Source organism: Dermochelys coriacea, chromosome 1, assembly GCF_009764565.3.
Source record: "Dermochelys coriacea isolate rDerCor1 chromosome 1, rDerCor1.pri.v4, whole genome shotgun sequence".
NCBI classification, from domain to species: domain Eukaryota; kingdom Metazoa; phylum Chordata; order Testudines; family Dermochelyidae; genus Dermochelys; species Dermochelys coriacea.
The window spans coordinates 249,948,164-249,962,500 of record NC_050068.2 but is presented as its reverse complement, the minus strand read 5'-3'; positions in this window follow the sequence as shown (position 1 = coordinate 249,962,500).

The window sequence follows — 14,337 nt, the reverse complement described above, 5'->3', positions numbered from 1 at the left end:
GAGGGAGGATAGCAGCCCTTGGTGGGTCGGGATGGGTAAACACAAAGACCGCTCCCTGGGAGTCATCTGTTGGAAAAGGGAAGGAGACAGCCCCAGGGGCAGCAATAACATCTTGGGAGGTGGACGGGATGGGGCAGGGGCAGGGTTAGAGGTGAGATTTTGGGCGGGGAGAGGGCTCTCAGTGATGCCGGGCGCAAGCTCTATGGTAGATTTGGCAGCCACGGCAACAGGAGGTGGACACTCTTCTGTAGGGCCCTCTCCAGGGAAGGAGGTCGAATGCTCCTCACAAGCGAGGGGTGCCCCTGGTGGCTCAGGTCCCAGTTGCGTGGCACTGGCGGTCGCCTCAACAGGCTCGGCGGCTCTCAGCGGGGTGCCCTCTGCAGCCGGGTTGATGGAGGAGTCCAGGGGCTCCTCGGAGATGGCAGCAGAAGCAACGGTTAGGGGGAGGGAACATGGGGAAAGGGGGGCTGGAGTGAAGTCGCCCAGATTGAGGCCCACTGGCATAGGGTCGTCCTCCCGCTGCGTGACCGGGGTCAGACCCAGGGCCTCGATCTCCTCATATATAGAGGGGAAATCATTTTCCGCTACCCCGGGATTCTCCCTGCCAGCAGCTGACATGACGGTTGTTTCGGGGCGCACTGGGGTTTCAGATGGCGCCTCGGGGGTCTTGGAGGGGAGGGACTCCCGTGGAGGGGAGATACTGCCTTCCAGTGCTGCCACGTCATCCCCAGCCGGCTCTGGTAGATGGAACACACCTGTGGGTAGAGCGGAAGACTCGGCTTCGGTACCCCCCTTCCTGGTCTTCCGGGGGGCCTCCGCGTCAGATGGGAGCTCGAGCCTTCCGCTTGCCCCACTTCCCCTGGACTAGGGCCCAGCCCTCCATGGCATCATCCGGGGGCTGGCCAGCAGGGGTTGACAACCTTGCCATAAATTTTGGAGGCCGCCACAATGGCCGTGGGCCCCACCACCCTCGCCAACGCCCGCACATAGGTCTCCACATGAGGCGAGGCGGGCACCAGGAGGCTACTGACGCCGTGCTTCCTGGTCATGGTGGGAAAGGGGCCCCGGCCACTATAGATGGTAGTGGAGACGGTGGGCAGGAGAGATGACATAGCGGCAGGCAGGGGCGCTGCCGCCACCTGGGCATACGCCCTGGGGGCCGGGGGAGGGACACCCGCAGAGCTGGTGGAGGGAACAGCGGGCAGGGACGCCCCAACCGGCGGTGGGGCTGGGGTATTGGGGGCAGCCCCTGCCATGGAGGGCCTGGTCTCTTAGCGGGCCTTCCCCTTCTTCTTCCCCTGCCCTTCCCACCGGCTGGGGGGGCTCCCCCCGAATCTGAGGGGGTGAGAGACATGGCAGCAGTGGAGGTCACCCCGGTGCCCGTCGCTTGCTGGTGCCCCAGCGGGGGCGGTGGCAGATGTTCGGCAGCGTAGGAAGTAGAAGCTTCGGGGTTGACAGAGGGGCAGGTGGGGGAGGGGCAGCTCGGGCTACTGGAGGGGCCCCACTGCTCTCATCCCCCGCCATCATAAGTAGGGAGGGAAGGGGAGACACCAGAGGAGGAGGGGAGAGGGGAAGCAGGTCGACCACTCCTCCCCACTAGGCTACAGGCAAGGGAGGAGGCGCCAAAGGGGGTGGCTGGATGGGGGGCAATCAGGGGTTAGGGGTCCAGTCACCGACACAAGGTGGAATTTCCGGCTCCTCTTGGTGAACTAGGGGAGGGGGGGATACAGCAACATTCAGGGTGCAGTGAAAAGGGTTGAAACTAAAATGGGGAGTTGCACAACCGCATGGGAGGGGGCATGGACACACGAAGCAAGGGGCTAAGCGGTCTGGAGGTAGAACAGGGAAACCAAGGGGCTAGCTTCAAAGGCTAGGGCGGGGCAAACAACAAAGGCTGCAGAAGGAAATGGGCGGGGCAGGCAAACAAACTGAAGCTAGTAAGGGGGGCTGGGGCAAAAGGGGGGGCAAAGCTACAAGTGGCAAATGGGGCAGGTAGTAAAGGGCAAAGCTGGGGTGTAGGCAGTCCGGGGGGGGGGGCACGTGCACCCACGTGCTCTTGCACAAGTCTTTTTAGGCTGGCTGCTGCTTCTGGCCCAAAGGGTGGAAATAGGGCGTGGCAAGCCAAGCAAGCAGCTGAGTCCAGAGGCAGGAGCTGAGGCAGATGGTATACAGCCATTGGGGGTGGTGGAGGGTGCAGCAGTGGTGGTAGTAGTGGTGGGGGTTGGGGGGGACACACAGATGGATTGGGGAGCAGCTCCATGCCGCACCCTCTGTGCCCCTACAAACACAGTCAAGACCCCCACGACAAGAGCACAGTTTGAAAGTTACTCAGTCTTAAGGCCCCCTCCATGGTGGTCTGCAAAGTCTCTAGGTGCTCCCCAACTGGTAGATGGTCCTCTTCTTCTCCTCCTCGGGCTTCAGCAGCTTCAGCCAGGAGACTCCACAGCAGTAGCAGCAGCAGCTGCTCCAGGAACTCCAGGTGGTGGTCCAGGCAGGCAGAAAGGACCCCTCTTTGGTGGTGGTGGTGGTGGTGTCCACAATAGCAATGGCTGGGATCCCTCACTCCTCCTCTCTGGGGAGTGGGCTAGCAGCCCCCCGCCCGGGGCTGCAGTTGGAGCAGTAGTAGCACCCAAGAGTGGGGAGTCCAGCAGCCAGGTAGCAGAGAACGGGGCGTGTCTGGACCAGCCAGGGGAGCAGCTGGAGCAGCCTGGAGAGCTTAGGGCCTAGCAGCAGCAGGAGTAGCAGTTTCCCACCTCCCTCCAAGCTAGAAGGCTATGGAAGAGCAGTCTTATTGGGATCCGGGATGTGGGCGGGCGAAGCCTGTCCACCGCTAAAGGATCCCCCCCAGCCTAAAAGGGGGATCCACAGGACCTAGATACTCAAAAAATTCTGGGGGACAACTAATAAAATAACAGGGACAGGAGTGCGGTCAAAGGGTCAAACGAAGGGAACCGGACGGGGACACTGAGCAGAGAACCCCGGACAGCGCCCACTGCTCCTCAAAGGCGTCAAGGGAGTCAGAGGACGCCGCCCAGAGGAACTCTGCCCGGATACGTGAACAGACCGAGGATCGGAAATAGGCCCCACAGTCACAGGAGATTCCATCGGCCAACCTCCTCACTCTGGTTTTGTAGATGGCCATTTTAGCTAGGGCCAGGAGGAGGTTGACCAGGAGATCCCGCGACTTTGTGGGGCCATGGATAGGGAGTGCATAAATGAGAAGGTGAAGGGAGAAGTGCAACCAAAAACGTAATAAAATATTGGTGAGGAGCCGGAATAGGGGCTGCAGCCTGGCACACTCCAGGTCTACATGTGCCAGGGTATCCCTCACGCAGCAAAAGGGGCAGGTGTCTGGGATTGAAGTGAACCGCGCCAAGTACACGCCCATGCTCACGGCTTCGTGAAGAAGCCGCCAACTGACATCCCCGGCGGGCCTTGGGACTAAGGTGGAATATAGGCTGGCCCACCGGGGCTCCTCACCCTCCAAAGGTGGCAGGAGGTCCCGACATTTTGTATCGGGGCGGGATACTAGGGTTCGGCGCGCGAAGGGTGTGGAGCACGAGCGTGTAGAGATGTTTCTTGGCGCGGTTTGAAAGCAGACCGCCTGCATCTCGTGCAGCCGGCTTCTAATGAAGGGGTGAAGGGGTTGGTTGGGTCCATGGGCAGGGGTCCAATTTAAAAAGTCGGCGGGCCTGGGGTAACGGGTGGGCGGAGCGTGCCCTCGTGCAGGACCTGGTTGAAGATGAACCGAGCAGCGGGCAGCAAAACGGCTTCACCTCCTGAAGTAGTCTGCTCCGGGAGTACAAGGTCTGGAAAGCCCCATGCGCTGAGCGAGCGTCAGGGATCCAGCCAGTCTCCGGGTCATAGTCTAGGAGGTCTCCGACTCTTGTGACCTCTGCCAGGACCCAACCTCTGGCGCACCGAGCGGACTCCGCCACCTGCACACGGAGATGGGGGTTGTGTAGCAGGGGCTCCGCGGAGGAGATCTGCCCCCTCGGTGGCCCGCCACGGACCTGGTCGTTGTAAAGAGTTTCCAGGTCCGGAGGAGATCCTGGTAGAAGACCGGCAGCCGGAGAGGTCTCGCGGAAGACCTCCTCAGCTGGAGATAAGGAGCTGCCGGTTGTATCGTAGCCCTCGGAAGCAGTGCAGGAAGGCGTGTGCCAGTATGCTCCACGCGGACTACCTGCACCATGAAGGCGCCTCTGCAGGGTCTGGAGGCGGAAGACATGGACCTGAGTGAGCAGACATTTAGGCCCTGCCCTCCCTCCTCCAGAGGTAGATGAAGAACCCCTGCAGGGACCCAGTGCAGTCCTGACGAAAGAACTCCAGAATCGATGTGCGGAGGTTGGCCAGGAACCCAAGGGCCGGGACCAGGATGTTGAGCCGGTACCAGAGCATGGGACAGGACTAGTTGATTAAGCACTAGCGCTCTCCCCTCGAAGGGAGAGGGCACCGGAGTAGTCCTGTACATTTCCGGAGCGCTCTATCACCCGCCCTCTAAATTCTGCCAGTTCTCCGTCGGAGATGGGATGCGTGGTAGAAAGGTAAAGGCCCCAGATAGAGCAGCGGACCCGTGCTCACCAGATTGCCTGAAGCACGGGTGGGAGGGAGCTCGCCTGCCGCCAGTCCCCTACCACCAAGCCAGAGCTCTTGACCAGTTTGACCCGCCCGGAGGAGGCTGCTGAATAGATGGCCTGGCAAGCCTCCACCCGCGCCAAGTCGCCCGGGTCCTGGATCACGAGGAGTACGTCATCAGCGTACGCCGACAGGACAGCCGCAGCTCCGGCTCCCGCAGCACCAACCCTGTTAACCTCCTTAGGAGAAGACAGAGGTGACTACCAGCCCCTCCATGTGACCCGGATGTGCAGTTGGGAAATGCTGAGTATCAGCTGTTTTAGAAATGTGTACCAAGTAATGGAAAAGAACAGAACCAAGAGGCGGGGCTGTGGGTTAACAAGTTGAAGGACAAGGCCAGAAACTTTGGCTGAACTGAGGACTAACTTTGGCCTGAACTAAGGACTAATGACATAAGCAGCACCTGAGAGTCTTTACCACCACAAGATAATGGAACCCAAAGATAAGAATGATTAGGAACATTGGGTGATAAACAACAGAAAAGGAAATAAACGAGTGCTGTATATATATGGCTGTGGTAAGGGAAATAAAGTGCTTTTTACCCGCAACGTTTCAGTTGTTCTGTGAGCCAGCCTGCTAGCAGCAACAAATGGTGACCCCGACGTGATAGAATTCTGTGAATTTGGTACCATTGACAGAGGAAGAAATAGCAGGGACCCGCTGCTGCCGGTGTCCTCCGTTCGGCGTGAGGAACCGGGACGCCCAACTGAGGCGGGGGAGCTCCCACTGAAAGGTGAGCGGTGGGGAATATCTCTCATAATGGGAGCGGCAGCATCGGCAGATGAGCAGGGCTGTGTTAAGGTCTTAAGCAATCTGCTTAATAACCAGGGAGAAAATTTTCCCCAGAAGCTCTGCAAAAATTGCTTCGGTGGGGAAAGCGACAGGGTTTCCTGGTTAATGCCAAAGAATGTGTTTGACTTTTCGGTATGGAAAGCATTGGGAGAAAGATCTGTGGGACTCTGTGGGGGTCGGAAATAAAGAAGCTACTACCTTGAGCCCCTATCTGGCGGACTGTTCATCGAGTCGTTACCACCGCAGCGGCGCGTATTGCATTATGCGAAGCATTAGAATCATCAGCGAAAGGGGCCTTCACGGTCGGAGCGAAAGACTGTTTTGGTAAAACAACGCTATGATTCCTTTGGCGCCGTTGGAACCCAGTGAGGTACCGTTGCCCTTGGAGGATGACGACTCAGATCGGGGCGAACCGATGGCCGTGGATCAGCCAGTGTCGGGGGAATCGTCATCGGGCAATCCAAGGAACCCGTTACAAGGGCGGAGTCAGGATTGCGCCCGCAGTTGTGCCATCAGCCCCTCCCCGACAAGTTCGGATTACTGACTTACCTAAAACTGGAGAGATTGATAACTGACGCAGGACCAGATAATTCGGTGGTTATATAAGGAAGGTATTGCAGCTCAACAGATGATGGATGAGCTGGATAGAAAGGAAAACAGACCGCAAGGATCGTTCATGATCGCATTTGCTGCAACAGCTTCAAGAGCACGGCATACCTAACCTCTCACGTTTGCCCATATTTGTAGGTTGTGTGGTATTATGATTGTACGGAGCACCTCACTCCCGAGGGAGAGTTGCGACCGACAGCAGAGGAAGAATATCGTAAAATTCGTGCCCCCGCTACGCAACCGGTTCGACCAAAAGTGAAACCTCCGCCACCTATGTGATCTTCAATTGGACGGGGTAAGAAGAACGGGGGACGGGGGTGATTTGGAGGGATGGGGGGGAGGAGCGGGATCTCCTGACCCAATTTAAGCGCTGGCATGGATTGATAAAGGATGCTATAATTGAAGGGGAACTTTTGGATGCCATGCCGGCTACTTTCCCGGTATCGGTATCAAGGGAGGGGGTTAAATCTTGGGTGCCGTTAGACTGGAAATTGATGAGGGAGGCTCAGAAAGCTATTGTGGTGTACGGCTTGAAAAATCCGTATGTACAAGGGTTATTAGAACAAATATTCTCGGGGCAAGCGATGTGTCCCTTGATGCCCAGAATTAGCAGATATGTTGTTAACACCCACACAGAGATTATTATAGAAGGATTCATGGAGAAAAAAGGCTGAGCACGCGGCAGTGCTTAATTTAGATAGACCCCGGGATGACCCTCTCCAGGTAGCAACAATAGACATGTTGTTGGGACAGGGGCGATTTGAAGAGCCTCAGCTACAGGCGCGATTGGTACCCCAAATATTACAACAGTCTCAGCTTCTAGCATTGGAGGCATTCAAAGAGCTCCCTGATTTGGGCGCCCCGTGACCTCCCTATTTAAAAGTCACGCAGGGAGTGGGCGAATCTTTTGCCCTCTTTTTGGACCGCCTAAGGACGGCATTGGATAGGGCCCCTAATTTAACACCAGACGCCAGATCAGCATTGGGGGTAGATTTAGCCCTTCAAAATGCTAACCCCACGTTGTAAGAAGATTTTGGTGACTTTACCAAAATCGGCCTCTCTAGTCGATATGATTGAAGCCTGCACTCGTGCTCCCTTGGTGGAGGAGGAGGATAAGGCAAAGATTCATGCACGCGCCTTGGCGGTAGCCTTGAATACCTCCAAGTCAAATTGGCGTAGAGGAAGGGAGGGGGCGTGTTATCAGTGTGGAAAGAGGGTCATTTAAAACGGGATTGCCCCAAGAAAAGAGGTCAGCCACAAAACAATGCACTTCCTTCCCCATTTCCTGGGACATGTAATCGATGTGGAAAATTCGGTCATAAAGCTACTGAGTGTCACTCCCAGTTTACAAAAAGATGGGACCCCTTTGTCGGGGCCGGAGAAACGCCCCGCGGAGCGCCAGCCGGCAGGGCGTGAGGACAAACAATACACCGGCTGCTTGGACAGCCTCCGCGGGGCAACTTCCGGCAGTGCCGGAGTTGATTTGGCCACGCCGCCGCCGTCTCCCTAGAGAATGATAGGGTGACGCTCGTTCCATCGGTAGCATCTGGACGTTGGGGTATGGGTTAAGCGCATTGTTAATAGGTAGATCATCCGCCTCCTTACAGGGGCTTTTTTAGCTTCCAGGGCTAATTGATGCTGATTATAGAGGGAACATTGGGATTATGGTTCGAGCTATATGCCCGCCTATTACAATAATGGCCGGAACCAAAATTGCACAATTAATACCCTTTCGTGCGAATGTTCCTGTGAAGTCATCCCAGATAAGAGGAACTGGGGGCTTCGGGTCATCCAGTCAGGTAGACCCAACACCACTAACAACGGCATTTGTTTTGTCAGTGGGACAAGATCGTCCCACTAGATTAGTTCAATTTAAGGGCCCAGATGGTGATTCTTTCGAGCATCAGGTCCTTATCGATACTGGGGAAGATGTGACGGTGTTGCCCCTGCAGGGTTGGCCAGTGACATGGCCACTTCGACCGGTAACCACACCACTTCAGGGCATTGGCGGACAGCGTGAGCCCATGCTAAGTGAATTTTTTATTGACATTATTGATGCTGCCGATAATGCATTGAAGGGGTCAGTCCGCCCTTACCTTGTCGATACAACTATTTGGCTGTTGGGGAGGGATTGCTTGAGTCAATGGGGGGTGGTGATCAGCTCCCCCCTTTCTAGTAGCCGCCACTGAGGAGGGGCCAACCCTGGCATTGGAATGGAAATCCGATGAGCCGATTTGGGTTGCTCAGTGGCCACTGCCAACAGAAAAACTTGCCGCATTAACAAAACTAGTAGAGGAGAAGGTACGTCTTGACCATCTAGAACCCTCAGTTAGTCCATGGAATACACCTGTATTTACTATCCTAAAGAAATCAGGAAAATGGCGTTTGCTCCAAGATCTGCGTGCCATTAATGCTATTATGGTCGACATGGGTGCTTTACAGCTCGGTTTACCTGCCCCATCCATGCTCCCATTGGGGTGGCCATTACTAATCATTGACCTGAAGGATTGTTATTTTACTATTCCATTACACCCGAGAGACAGAGAGCGCTTTGCTTTCTCTATTCCGATGGTAAATCGTGAGGCACCCTCCGTACGGTATCAGTGGAAGGTTTTGCCCCAAGGAATGAAAAATTCCCCTACCATCTGCCAGCTCTTCGTTGCATGGGCAATACGCCCAATCCGAGTGAAATATCCCCAATGGAAAATATATCATTACATGGATGATCTTTTATTTGCGGCACCCGTAGCTTTTGAACCCATGGTTATAACACAGATCACCTCCACGTTAGCAGAAGCTGGTCTGTTTGTGGCCCCAGAAAAGGTTTAGACTAAAGCCCCTTTTTTGTATTTGGGACTTCGGGTCACTGACTGCACCGTACGCCCCCAGCAGTTGAAAATTTCTCCTCATGTTCGCACACTGTATGATGCACAGAAACTGCTAGGTGAACTGCAATGGCTTCGCCCCCTTTGTGGCATCACAAATCAGGATATAACTCCTCTTCTTCCTTTATTAGAAGGGGGGAGAGCCCCTGGAGATAAACGACAACTGTCAGTACTACAGAAGCAAGCATTACAACGAATAGGACAGAAGGTGGGGGAGGGTTATTCCGGGAGATATCGGGAAAACTTACCCTTCGTGGTAGCAGTCTTTAGCCTAGATGCAGTATTGGAAGCACTATTATTTCAGTGGGATACAAGGGATAAAGACTCCCTCGTCGGTTTGGAATGGATATTTCCACCGTGTAAAAATGTGTGTACGGTAACTTCCAGAATTGAAGCAATAGCCATGCTAATAGTGCAAGCTCGGAAAAGAGTAACCATAATGACAGGAATTGATCCGCATCAGATTTTGTTGCCATTTTCAAAAACAATGATTACACATCTGTGATGTATAACCACTGTGTTTGCTGTTGCCCTAACAAATTATCAGGGACAATTGAGTTGTCATTACCCTCCCCACCGCCTGTTTTCTTCCCCGTTTGCAGTTGGAAAAACACCTTATGAGACAGGAGAATCCAGTGACAGGAATAACAGTATTTACCGATGCGGCGGGGGCGAACAGGGAAAGCAGGGGTAGTCTGGTGGGATGGACATACTTGGGCCCATAAGAAGGTTATTAGTGAGGGGTCAGTACAGATATTAGAACTCCTAGCTATACTTTTGGCATTTGATCACTGGAACCAAGAATTGCTCAACGTGATGAGCGATTCTAAGTATGCCGTGGGGTTAGTAAACAGGTTGGAGAGAGCTATGCTGGGAAAGGTTCATAATCCAGCATTGCAACAGATACTCTTGCGCCTTTGGCATCGGCTCAATGAAAGAAGGTATCCATATTTTGTAGGCCATACAAGGAGCTATACTGGCCTGCCTGGATACTTAAGCACGGGCAACGATCAGGCAGATGCACTGGTGGGATCCGTGGTAGTACCCAATCAGTTTGAGCAAGCTCGCCTGTCTCATGGATTTTTCCATCAATCTGCGAAAGCCCTAACACGACAATTCTCTCTACCTATATCCCAGACCCGAAGTATTGTAGCCTCTTGCTCAGAATGTAATAGGTTGACACCCACCTTTCCCGCCGGGGTTAATCCCCGAGGTCTAGAGGCTTTAACATTATGGCAGTCAGATGTCACCCAATATAACCAATTCGGAAAGCAAAAATACATCCATGTGTCAGTAGACACCTTCTCTGGAGTTATCTGGGCTACCACCCCACGTGTCCACGGGCAGTAAGGAAGTGATTAAAACATTGGCAGGCATGTTTTGCTGCGTTAGGGGTGCCCCGATCGATAAAACAGACAATGGAGCTGGGTATGTGGCCAGGCGCACCGCAACCTTTTTGCAAATGTGGGGGATAACACACAAAACAGGAGTGCCAGGCAATTCGACAGGCCAGGCCATTATTGAGCGATCTCATGGTACTTTGAAAGGAATGTTGGATAAGCAGGCACAAACTGGACAGGATGCAGTAGTTCAGACACCAGCTGGGCGTTTAGCTAAGGCAGTATATGTCCTTAATTGGTTACAACCTAGTAGTGCGGATAATAATCATGTTCCAATGCAAAGACATCTAGGAAGTATTGGGGATAGAACATGAGCAGAAGAAGCCTAAGGTGAATGGTTGGACTATGCCTCTCAACAATGGAAGGGGTCAGCACAATTGCTAACCTGGGGACGGGGTTATGCTTGTGTCTCCCTTGATGTAGGTCCTCGGTGGATACCTGCGAAGTGGGTGCGGCCCTGGATAGAGATCCTGGGAAAAGATGAAACTGCTGTTCCTGTTGATAGCCCTATGGCTGCTTTGGCCGCCCTCTTCTCTCCCTACTCAAATTGATCCACGCCAGAATGTGTGGGTAACATGGGCAAATCAGACGGGGCAAGTCGTCATTTTGTTTGTCAATGGCAACACCAACAGACCCCTTTAGCACATGCTTTATTGGTTACCCTAGTATAAATCTGGAAAGGTTCTGAGGTTATGTAAATAATAATACTCTTTTACAATCAAGTAATTATAATCATACTAACATTAACGATACGTGTTATAAAATGTATAATGGAGCACCAGGAGCACTATGCCCGGGAGTAGCTTGGGAACTCCTACAGGGAACTATTATAAACTCATTAAACCGATCTTTGTACAATCCCCCGCAAGAGTTAACCTTATTGGGGTCCCTACCAGCTACGATTAATAATACTAATAATTATTCGATGGGTTGCATTGAGTTTGGAGGGCAATTTCCTGTATTATATTACAAGTATGGATGGAAGATGGATATGTCAATGTATCATAATATGCAAAATCTCACTCCTGTGGCTTCGTTTGTGGCAGGCAATTATTGTCACGCTGGTGGGGCTAATATAGGTCTTCAACTACCCCCAAGGGAATTTGGAATAATGGGTCTGCAAAGGCCTTACCGCCGGGTACCTTCCTTATTTGCGGGAATCGTTCCTGGCAAGGTGTTCCTAGATACCCTTTTGGCGGACCATGTTATTTGGGCAGGCTTACACTTTATGCCCCTAGTCGTAGAATACTTAGGTCAACAATCAAATCGTACAAAGAGGGCACTGGAAGATTTTACCCCAGATTGTAAGGATATGGTGACTTTTTGGGGACACTCCTTCAAAGGTATTTGAAGCGTTTCTTGCCCCTGGTGTTGCTACTATGGAAAATGCTTTTAATTTAGAAAAATTAGCGTGTTGGAGTATTAAACAGTTTAATTTAACTTCTGAAATATTAACTGCATTATTAACCGATGTAGATAGCATTCGCCACGCAGTTTTACAAAATCGTGCTGCAATTGATTTTTTGTTATTAGCACATGGACACGGATGTGAAGATTTTGAGGGTATGTGTTGTTTTAATTTGTCAGATCACTCTCACTCTGTTCATGAATTACTTGCAAAATTAGAACAAAATATTCATAAGCTGACAAAGGAGACCAACCCTATTTGGGATTGGTTGTCGGGATTTGGATGGCCTGTTTGGATAACATCGTTGTTGCACACCCTTTTATTAATTGGTATGTGTATTTGTATAATTTGTTTGTGTGGTCCATGTATAATTCAATGTATGCGTTGGGGAATGTCACGGATGATTCAAGCTGCTTTTAAACAAAAAGGGGGAGATGTGGGAAATGCTGAGTATCAGATGTTTTAGAAATGTGTACCAAGTAATGGAAAAGAACAGAACAAGAGGCGGGGCTGCGGGTAACAAGTTGAAGGACAAGGCCAGAAAACTTTGGCTGAACTGAGGACTAAACTTTGGCTGAACTAAGGACTAATGATATAAGAAGAACCTGAGAGTCTTTACCACCACAAGATAATGGAACCCAAAGATAAGAATGATGAGAACATTGGGTGATAAACAACAGAAAAGGAATAAACAAGTGCTGTATATATATGGCTGTGGTAAGGGAAATAAAGTGCTTTTTACCAGCAACTGTTTCAGTTGTTCTGTGAGCCAGCCTGCTAGCAGCAACAGTGCAGCAGGCGGCCCGGCACAGCCTCGGCGACTCCCAGCACCTCGGGCTGTAGGTCGGGGGAGAACAGGGTCGCCACTCCAGCCGTACGAACTGTGAGGTGGCTAAAGTAGACCCTGTCCCCCCCAATCCAGCCACCAGCTGTCTTCGGCGGTCGGATCCGTATGGGTCTCCTGCAGGAAAACCACAGAGTACCTCCCCTCCCGAAGGAAGGAGAGCACCTGGGACCTGCAGAGACCCATCCTACAGCCACGGGTGTTCAATGTTGCGATGGTAAAGGGTGCCATGAGGAGGGCTGGGGGGGATCCTCGCTGGCAGGGATGCTCGTGGCTCCCGGTGGGCCGCGCAGCAGTCCGTGACCCACCCCATAGGTGAGTAAGGAGTCACGGAAGAGGCGGACCCGCTGGTAGGCCGCGGCGCCCTACCTCCCGGTCCTTTTACCCTCCCCCATGAGGGCCCTTGCGGCCCGGAGGATTTGATTAAAGTCCCCTCATCGCTGGAGGGCAAGCTGGACTTTGTTGCGGGAGCCACAGACGTCTTCTAGGAACTCCCGCAACTCCTCTCACAGCGCATGGGGGGGCTGGGGTTACGGTCTCCTGATTACTCCCTGACAGGGCCCTTGGTACAGCCCCGTGGACCACCGACAGGGTGCGGACCCCCGACCAGGGCTCCTGATAAGTTGGCTTAAATGCTGGGGTGATAGGTGGCAGTGGAGGAAGATAGCAGCCCTTGGTAGGTCGGGACAGGGAAACACAAAGGCCGCTCCCTGGGGGTCATCTGTTGCAAGGGGAAGGAGACAGCCCCAGGGGCGGCAATAACATCTCAGGATGTGGATGGGATAGGGACAGGTGCAGGGGCAAGGTTAGAGATGAGATTCTGGGCGGGTACAGGGCTCTCAGTGATACCGGGCGCAGGCTCTATGGTGGATTTGGCAGCCATGGCATCAGGGGGTGGACTCTTTCCTGTAGGGCCCTCTCCCGGGAAAGGAGGTCGAATGCTCCTCACCAACGACGGGTGCCTCTGGTAGCTCAGGTCCCGGCGCGTGGCACTGCCCATCACCTCAACAGGTTCGGCCGGCCCTCAGTAGGGTGCCATCTGCAGCCGGGTTGATGGAGGAGTCCAGGGGCACCTCGGAGGTGGGAGCGGAAGCAACGGTTAGGGGGAGGGAGCATGGGGAAGGGGGGCTAGGAGTGAAGTCGCCTATATCGAGGCCTGCTGGCATAGGGTCGTCCTCCCCTGGGGGACCGGGGTCAGACCCAGGGCCTCGATCTCCTCGTATATTGAGGGAGATCAGTTTTCGCCACCCCGGGATTCTCCCCACTGCCACCTGACGCGACTGTTGCCTCGGGGCACACTGAGGTTTCAGATGGCGCCTCGGGAGTCTTGGAGGGGAGGGACTCCCGTGGAGGGGAGATACCACCTTCCAGTGCTGCCACGTCTTCCCCAGCCGGCTCTGGTGGATGGAACACACCCGTGGGTAGAGCGGAAGGCTCGGTATCGGTTGCCCCCCTTCCTGGTCTTCCGGGGGGCCTCTGCTCAGATGGAGAGAAGCGGAGCTCGAGCCTTCTGCTTGCCCCGCTTCCCCTGGACTAGGGCCCAGCCCTCCATGGCATCATCTGGGGGCTGGCTAACAGGGGTTGTGTCAGGGGGCAGAAGTGATGGCTCAGGGACTCGAGAGAGTAACGTTGGGGCAGCACAAGAGAGGGAAGATTCCCCTTCGGGTGGGCCCTCTCCCATGCCCGGCAGTGTCCCTGCCGCACCCTCCTCCACAGGCCCCGCCAGATTGCAAGCAGCGTCTGGGCCATAGTTGGGGAGGTGAC